Source organism: Pteropus alecto, unplaced genomic scaffold (genome assembly GCF_000325575.1).
Source record: "Pteropus alecto unplaced genomic scaffold, ASM32557v1 scaffold75, whole genome shotgun sequence".
Classification (NCBI taxonomy): domain Eukaryota; kingdom Metazoa; phylum Chordata; class Mammalia; order Chiroptera; family Pteropodidae; genus Pteropus; species Pteropus alecto.
This window is the reverse complement of record NW_006440638.1, coordinates 25,962,341-25,971,887: the sequence shown is the minus strand read 5'-3', so window position 1 is coordinate 25,971,887 and position 9,547 is coordinate 25,962,341. Positions and strand designations below refer to the sequence as shown.

At 38.7% G+C, this 9,547-nt stretch overlaps 1 pseudogene; it reads left to right on the top strand.

Moving 5' to 3' along the window:
- The first annotated feature begins 8,879 nt into the window (after nucleotides 1-8,879).
- On the top strand, nucleotides 8,880-8,998 carry LOC112484391 (annotated as a pseudogene).
- Nucleotides 8,999-9,547: the final 549 nt, after the last annotated feature.

Below are 9,547 nucleotides of genomic sequence, written 5' to 3'. Positions count from 1 at the left end.
GGGTAAAAACTCATGTGCATAAGAAAAACAATCACAACTTTCAGGAAAACTACCTGAAATTTTGGACTTCACAGAGGAAGACAGAATAAAGAACATCAATAAGAAAGAGAGAGGAAGGCCTTGTAATGACAGCTGAGAATTGAATTCCCTAAGAAATTAACCAGTTAAGTCAAGATTTGTGGTTCAGTGTTATCACTATCAACCACCATTCCCTTGGGGACCTCAGGGATTTGCTAAGATGCAGGTTGAGTGCTCTGTCTGCTCCCCAAATAAATGCATGCTTTCATACCTGACAGATACACAATAGTCTTATTTGAAAAATGTTTCTCAAAAAAGCAAGCACTCTCCACAGAGAGAATTCCTTGGACGACAATGATGTGTTCTTATTAAATGTTTATTTGTTTAAATAAATAATTTTTAAGGTTTATTTAGGACTGCAAATGATGAGATAGGATCAGTCTCACACCAAAAGCCATATATATCCACAAAGATGTTTCTTAGAAAGATACAGAGGAGTGTCACTGAGACACAGGTATACAAAACCAATGTATCTCAATGAATAATTTGAAAGACATGGTGGAATAGTTGTAGATAGCAACAGTTAAATAAATTAATCAAGGTAGGCCATCTAATAAGAAATAAGGGTTTTCTTCATTCTACAGTGATATCTCCTGTGAAAAACAGACTGCCTAGTGAAACAATTGGAACCAATCTCTATTTGGGTATCTTTATTCTCAGAAATATGAAGACTATTTGTTGATAGGAAACACCAAGAACAGATAAAGGAGGAAAATGTCATCCAGTATCTAAATAAGCTTGCTGCTCGGTCATACCATCTCAATTTTATCAACTCACCTGGTGCCCTAGCAGTGGTAACATCTATAAATGCATGAACATTTTATATCATCCACTGCATCATAAAATGAAATGGGGCACTAAAAACAGCTCTATTCACAATCCCCATGTTCATCAGCACCTAAGCACGTATTCAACCTCAGTGACCCTTTGACATTCCTGTAAGCTGCCACAATGTTAATGAACTCACTTAGAGAAAGCTTGGTACTGAAACCCCAGAAAAACTCAATAAATATTCACATGGAAAATGAAGTTAATAGTTCTGGTCAAGATGGTAAAGTAGATAAACACTGTACATGCCTCCTCTCACAACCACATCAAAATTATCACTAAACTACAGAACAGCCATCATTGGGAGTCACCTGAAGTCTAGCTGAACAGAAGTCTCACAACTGGGGACACACAGAAGAGGCCACCTCGAGGCTGATAGCAGGGGCAGAGACACGAAACAGTTGATCCCATACCCGTGTGTGGCACTTGAGAATCAAGAGAAATATCTTGACTGTGGAGGCCCCCCCAAAAGAGAGAAGGGTTCCAGCCCCATGCCAGGCTCCCCATCCCAGGGTCCAGTGCCAGGAAGAGACATCTCACAAGTTCTGGCTGTGAAACCAATGCAAATTGTGGACAGTGAGATAGAGGGCTGAGGGAATTGCAGACTTTCCTCTTAAGGGGCCTGCACATAGACTTACTAGGTAATAGACTCGCTCACTCTGAGCTCCAGCTCTGGGTCAGCAGCTAACAAGGCACAAGGGAGGAACTGAGTTGTCTGGCTTCAGAGCAAGGGCTGGAGAGGCAGCTTTTTCCCAGACAAAAGTGCTGGCAGAGGGTATTGTTCCTTTGTTGAGCCCTCCTGCTTCCCAGCCTGCAGACACAGGCGGGCACCATATGTGAGTCTCCACCAACATAGCTAACACTGGTTGCCCCGACCTAATGATTCCCTGAGACCTCGCCCCTCCAAAACTGCGGGCCCACCCAAGCCACTTCCAGTGGATTTTCCATACAAACAGCCTGTCTTGGCTCATGCTGCAGGCTTTCTTAAAATCTCTCGCAGGTTCACAAAACCCAAACAAGCAGCATCTGGCCTCTGTGTGCCCCATTCCTCTTGCTGAGGAGCCCAAAGCCTGGCACTAGCAGCAGCTGGCCTTGGTTTGCAGCTTGGCCTCTCAAGCCACTTCCAAGCCCAGCATCGGTGACAATCATATGCGGATTGCTTTGTGGCTCATGCCAGGTAGCTCTGGGCAGGGAACAGGTAACAGCTGAACTTGGCCTATGGCAGGGACCCTCCCAGAGAGTCCTGGCCTGCATGCTCAGTGGCCAGCTTCAATCTGAGCCAGAGCACCACCCAAGGTCGCATCTGAAGATGACACACCCAGGGCAGACAAGCCAGGCATCAGAACCTTGCTATAAAGCGAATCCTGCTCTGTAGGGTCAGCCCCTGCACAACAGCTCTTTACTGGTCACAGCCACTCATCACAACCAATCAGCCTGAGGCTCAATCCCTCCCATTGATGAGCAATAGCAACCAAGGCTCAACTACAATAGGCGGGCACATACATCTCATTCAAGGGACACACCTGGAGCACCTGGTTCAGGTGACCAGTGGGCCCAATAGGACACCTAGATAAGGCCACTCTACTAAGACCAGAAGACACAGCAGCCATACCTAATACACATAAACAAACACAGATAGGCAGCCAAAATGGGAAAACAAAGAAACATGTCCCAGATGAAAGAACATTTATCAGGGTGATCACTTCATAAATGTCTAATCATTGTGTTGGACACCTGAAACAAAGCTCTAGAAAACAACTAAACAAAATGGAGACAAGCAATCTACCAGATGCACTGTTCGAAACACTGGTTATAAGAATGGTCAATGAACTTAGAGGAAGAGTAGATGAACTCAATGAGAACATTAACAAAAAGATAGAAAACATAAAAGTGGAGACAGAAAATGTAAAAAAGAACCAGTCAGAAATGAAGAATACAATAACTGAAAAGAAAACTACCTTAGGAAGAATTAACAGTAGTTTAGATGAAGCAGAGGATTGAATCAGTGATTCAGAAGATAAGGTAGCAGAAAACACCCAATCAGAGCAGCAACAAAAAAAAAAGAGAATCCCCCAAAACGAGAATAGTTTGAGGCCTCTGAGACAACATCAAGCACACCAAATTTCACAGCAGAGGAGAAGAGAAAGAGCAAGGAATTGAAAACCTATGTCAAGAAATAATGACTGAAAACTTTCCTAACCCAGTGAAGAAAATAGACATACAAGCTCAGGAAGTGCAGAGAGTCCCAAACAAGATGAACCCAAAGAGGCCCACAAGACAGATCATAATTAAAATGCCAAAAGTTAAGACAAAGAGAGAATCTTAAAAGCAGCAAGAAAAAAGCAATTAGTTACCATTAAGGGAGCTTCCATAAGACTGTCAGCTGATTTCTCAACAGAAACTTTGCAAGCCAGAGGGGATTAGCATGAAATATTCAAAGTAATATAAAGAAAGGGTCTACAACCCAGATCACTCTACCCAGCAAAGCTATCATTTAGAATCTAAGGACAGATAAAGAGCTTCTCAGACAAGAAAACACTAAAGGAGTTTATTATCCCCAAGCCAGTGTTACAGGAAATGTTAGAGGGACTTCTTCAAGAAAAAGAAGAAAAAAAGAAAAAAGAAAAAACATATGAATAATAAAATGGCAATAACTACATATATATCAACTAACGTACATGAATTAAATGCTCCAATCAAAAGATAGTCTGGCTGAATGAATAAGAAAACAAGATTCTTACATATGCTGCCTATAAGAGACTCACTGCAGATTGAAAGACATATACAGACTAAAAGTAAAGGGATGAAAAAAGGTGTTTCATGAAAACAGAAACAAATAAAAACTCTGGGGTAGCAAAATTTGTATCAGACAAAATAGACTTTAAAACAAAGGTTTTAATAAGAGACAAAGAAGGACCCAGTTATTCCACTTCTGGGTATTTATCTAAAGAAATCCAAAACAGTACTTTGAAGGGACATGTGAATCCATAAGTTCATTGCAACATTATGTACAGTAGCCAAAATGTGGAGGCATCCTGGTTGTCCATCAATAGATGAATGGATAAAGAAGAGGTTATGTATATTCTCTTCTGTGTGTGTGTGTGTGTGTGATATATGTATATCACAACAAGATCCACTATAAAATATATGCAGATTCCCAAAGCCTTGTCTCTATGAAACAATTTTGGATCTTGGAACAAGATCCACTATAAAATATATGCAGATTCCCAAAGCCTTGTCTCTATGAAACGATTTTCCATGTTGAGATAGCAGGTCAGTATTAAACCTATGTCTGGATTTGTCACTCACTCTGGGAACCTGTACCTTGAAAATAATCCTCCCTGTGGTCTTTTCTCTTCTGCTAACATGAGCCCTTCTTTCCGTCACCTCATTAGCCCCATTCCTATACTGATAAAGATTCTCTTTATGATCAAACTCTAGGTAGGCTCTCAAGAGCCCCACTAAATCCTATCCTTAGGCATGTCCCTTAAAAGCCCAATTATAACAAGAATCCTGAATTTGTTAAGTCAGAATTCCTCACCTTCACTATCTGATCACCCTGGATATCTGATCAGGTTCCTCATCCCCTACTATTCCACAGGTGATGTCTGATCACCCTGGCCTAGCTTTAGCAAGAATCCTGTGAGGTCAGTTTAGCCAGAATCCTCTCTATAACAGAGATTTCCTCTTAGTACTTTCCCATACACTGACTCTCGCCTTGTTCCTTGGCTATAAATTCCCATATTTCTCTGTGGTATTTGAAATTGAGCGCAATTCCCTCCGCTACTGCAAAACCCCATTGCAGTGGTCCCTATACCTATCCTGATAGTCCCTCTGGATAAAGTCTACCTTACCATTCTTTAACAACTGTCATGAATAATTTTATTCTTTAACAATACATAAGGGGAGTTAGAGTTTTTTAAAGAACCAAGTCAAACTTTGCTTTTTGAGACTAAAAAAAAAAATGGTTTATAGTTTCTGATGAAAAAATATAGGTCTGGAGGGAGGGCATTTGGATATACTTTCCTATCAGGACATGTGTAGAACAAACTCTAACTTACTGGAATCTTGAATTAAATTATTCTGGGATCAGGATATGCTCACCCAATATCCTATATCATCTTCGACACAATCCTCCCTATTCAATGAGAGTCTTATGTGGTCAGCAGCTAGTCAATATTTGTTGACAGTAAGAAATCTGGGAGCTGCAAAATCTTTCAGCTATCCCTGATCATCTGAATTCATCTTTTATTTTCATGGACAGAGAGGAGAACTGACGCTTTTAAGAAATAGTTCCAACAAGATTTAAAAAGCAAACAAAAGTGTTTCTAATTTAGTATGGTAATTGAAATTTTCAGTTAATGAAAACATCCTGTGTAAAAATTTTTTATCTGTTTTTCTCCATCAGTGAACAAAGCATATCTTCCTATCAGATACAAATTCTTTAGGAATACATTTCTAGGCATGCTATAGACATAAAAATAAGGAAGAAAGTGAAAAAAAGATAAGTGAGATTATAAGGAAATAAAACTGGAAAGATAAAAAAAAACACACTTAGACCAAAGAGATATCCTCATGAATTCAAACGCCTATGAAACCAATGGGGTGTTAAAGACAGGGCAGCCCAGGCCCTTATGTTCTAAAGCAGAGGTCCCCAACCCCCAAGCCGTGGAATGGTACCTGCCTGTGGCCTGTTAGGAACCAGGCCGCATAGCAGGAGGTGGGTGGTGGGCAGACAAGCAAAGCTTCATCTGTATTTGCAGCCGCTCCCCAGCACTAGCATCACTGCCTCAGCTCCGCCTCAGATCATCAGGCATTAGACTCTCATAGGAGCACCAGTCCCTGGTGCCAAAAAGTTTGGGGACCACTGTTCTAAAGAATCATGAAGCTCAGTGCCCAACCCAGTATAACACTTTACTTTGGAATTTCCCTCAGCAGAAACCTTTATAAGATATAAAAATCCTTCCTTATTTTATTTTTCCCCATGGTAATCAAAAGTATTCCTATGAAAATGTCTAATATAGTTTCAATAACAGCTGATTTTGGCCTGTTAATGTAACTGAAGGCCAGCCTATCACAATATCAGTCTTAATTGCCTCTCATTTTGATAGGTGGCTTTCTAAAAAAAAATGCACATGAAATGCTAACCGATCCATTCATAAAGTTTACCAAACAAGGTGAAAATTTTCTGCCATTCTTTGACTATGTATTTTTTAATAACATAAAATGTTATAAAAGATTTAGAAATTACTGGAAAGATAGGCCATAGGAACATATAGGAAGTTTGGGGCATTTTAACAGCCTAATTGAGATATAATTCACGGCTTTTAGTATATTCATGAAGTTATGCAATCCTCACCACAATCAATTTTAGCACAGTTCATCACCTCCAAAAGAAACCCTGAACCTTAATTTCCCTCTTTCCCCAGACCCTGGTAATAACTAATCTTTCTGTCTCTATAGGTGTGCCTATTCTATAAATAGAATCATACAACATGTGGTATTTTGTGATTGGCTTCTCTCACTTAGCATAATGTTTACAAGACTTATTCGTATTGTAGCTTTAATCAGAACTTAACTCCTGTTTGTTGCTAAATAATATTCCAATGTATGGCTATAATATATTTCATTTTTCTAGTCATCAAGTGATAGACCTTTGAGTTGTATCCACTTCGGGGCTATTAAGAATAATGCTTCTATGAATATTCATGTACAAGCTATGTGTGGACATATGTTTTTATTTCTCTCATATTATCTGCATGGAGGAGTGGAATAGCAGTCAGATGTTAACTATGTTAATCATTTTGAGAAACTGCCAGACTGTTTTCCAAAATGCCTACACTATTTTACATTCCTATCAGCAGTATATGAGGGCTCCACTTTTCCTATTAGACATTTTTAATTCAGATATCCATGTCCAACATTTGAAAAGTTATTAAAATAAAGTTTTAGGTAGATATTGAATAACTTAGGAAATAATCTGCTTGCCTAGAAATTTTTCTTAAAACTTTGAACATCATATTTCTCCACAAAATCCTATTTTGCATTCCTCCTTTAAGACAAAATCTATTAAAGTGTATGGAGAAGCATTCAGCTAAAAGACATGCCAAAAAAAGAGGTATCAACCAGGTTTCTGTTTTTGAGACAAATATTTCCTCTGCTAAATTATTAGGCTCAAAACTACAGCAGCCTAATTCTATGGAATTTAATACTTATACTTCCAGACTATGCTTAGGCTAGCAATTACAATTTTGAGACTTCATGTTTAGCATCTGTATTACCTGTTATATCATTTATTATGATCTCAATTAGATTTGAATACAAACATTCTGCAAGGTTTATTTTTTACCTCCATTTTACCTCCATTTTCCTCTATATCAAGGCTTCTGTACTGTGATGCATTTGTCTGGTTACAGTACATTTTTGAGCAAATTACTTATATTAGTTACATGAGACAGGTTTAAATTCTTTCTTATCTAAAAATCTTTCACTTGACAGAGAAATGATTTTTTGATCACATAGAAGAATTGTTCTTTAGTAATTACAGGCACTACTCTTTCTTCTAATGTCCAACACAGCAAGTAGGAAGTCAGATGTCAGTCTAAATCTTTTTTTATGGAAATAATGTTTTCTATCTGTCTGGGAGGTTCTAAGATTTCTTCTTTAGCTAAAGAATTTTACTAGATATGTGCCTTCCCTTCTTCATCCTGCCTAGAAATCTGGGAGGATTTCCAATCTCTGAATCCAGTCTGTCTTTGGCTAAAGGAAATTTTCTTCTATTATATACTTAATTTGCCTCCCCTATCATTTTCTTCTTCTCCCTCTGAAAGGGTTATTATTTACTTGTTAGATCTCCTGGATCTGATGTCCAAGTATCTTATCTTTTCTTTCACCATTTCTATGTGTTTGAAATTTCAGTCTTTGTTTTCAGTATTTCTTTCACTTAATCACCAAAAGTGCTGATTTAAGTCTCTATAGTAACCACCCTCCCTTTGAATTAATATTTTAGTTTGAAAGCCGTGAGAATAAACATGTGTGAGTGTGTATATGTGAGCTTGTCTGTTACATAGGAATTTATGTAAGTGCTCTAGTATTTGCTTGTTCAAATTATCTTTTACAATAGCCCTCTTTCTCAAGAGGTCATTTTTCCTTGGTGTTTTGCTATTCTCCCTCTATCTGGCTACAAAGTCCAAGTGAATATGTTTTATTTTCTCAGAACTAGTTCTGCCTATAGGCAGACGACATGCCAGATCACTGCCCATCCCAGTCAAACACAGCAGGAGCAAAATCCTCTGGTCTCTGGTTTTCTTAGCTATGAAATAGCAATCTTCTTGCTTCAGCAATAAAGCCTTCTTAGCCCACTTATATAATGATGATGCACCACTTTCACAAATAAAAATGCCAGGGGGCCCTCCCAAGAGCCATCCTGAGGACATGCCCTCATTCTGAAGGCTCTATCAGCTGATTCCCAAGCCCTAAATCCATATAACAACTATATCTCCTTTCAAATCTAGAGCCGGAAGCCTATTTCTCATTATTCGGTTCCCTCCTTCCTGCTAAACTGGTAGGTTCCTCACTCAAGATAGGTAAAAATATTATCATTAACAATAACAGCAATAGCCAGCATTTCTAGAACACTTAATATGTAAATTTTAGTAATAAAGTGAAAGAGTTTTCTTTACACTGGGTGCCTATTAATTCTTCACTGGAGCGAATGCACACAATAGGCATTTCAAAGCTGTCACAATGTCTCTGCAAGTAAAATAAGGCAGCATTGGAAGAAATTATAAAGTGACATGGAAGCACTTTAATGCTTCACCATTAAAGATTCAAATAAGCTTCACACAGTGGAAAAGTACAATCAAAGGTGCAGGTTCATAGGCTTGAGAGTACAGATGTTCTATTTAGATTATGTTATGTCCTGCTAAACCCATCAGAAGTTGAAAATATCATCAGTTGAAAATATATTTAAGGTCTATGGCCATGCCACCCTGAACATGCCCAATCTCGTCTGATCTCAGAAGCTAAGCAGGGTCAGGCCTGGTTAGTATTTGGATGGAAGACCACCTAGGAATACCAGGTGCTGTAGGTGGTTAAAAAAAAAAAAAAAGAAAATGTATTTAATACACCTAACCTACTGAACACCATAGCTTAGCTTACCCTAATGTAAATGTACTCAGACCAGTTACATTAGCGTACAGTTGGGCAATTATCTTGAGTTTCATCTCAAGAGTAATTGCCTTCCTCTTCTTCTCACCATAAAAAGGAGAAAATGGACATTTTGGAAACATCATGGAATGCAAAAACACAAAACACAAAATTCAAAAAACACTGGTAACACAGGACACTGTAGAGTATCAGTTGTCTAGCCTCATGATCATGTGGCTGACTGGGAGCTGCCCCTGGATGCCGCCCAGCATCACCGGCATACTGCATCACTTATGGCCGGAACTAGCCCAGGGGAAGATTGAAATTCAAAATTCAAAGTACGGTTTCCACTGAATGTGTATTGCTTTCACACCATCATAAACTTCAAAAATCATTAGTCAAATCTTCATAAATCAGGGACCGTCTGTACATGGTAATATGTGTTTTTAAAAAAGAAATCTTTATTGTGATAGAAACCTGAGAAGGAATTACT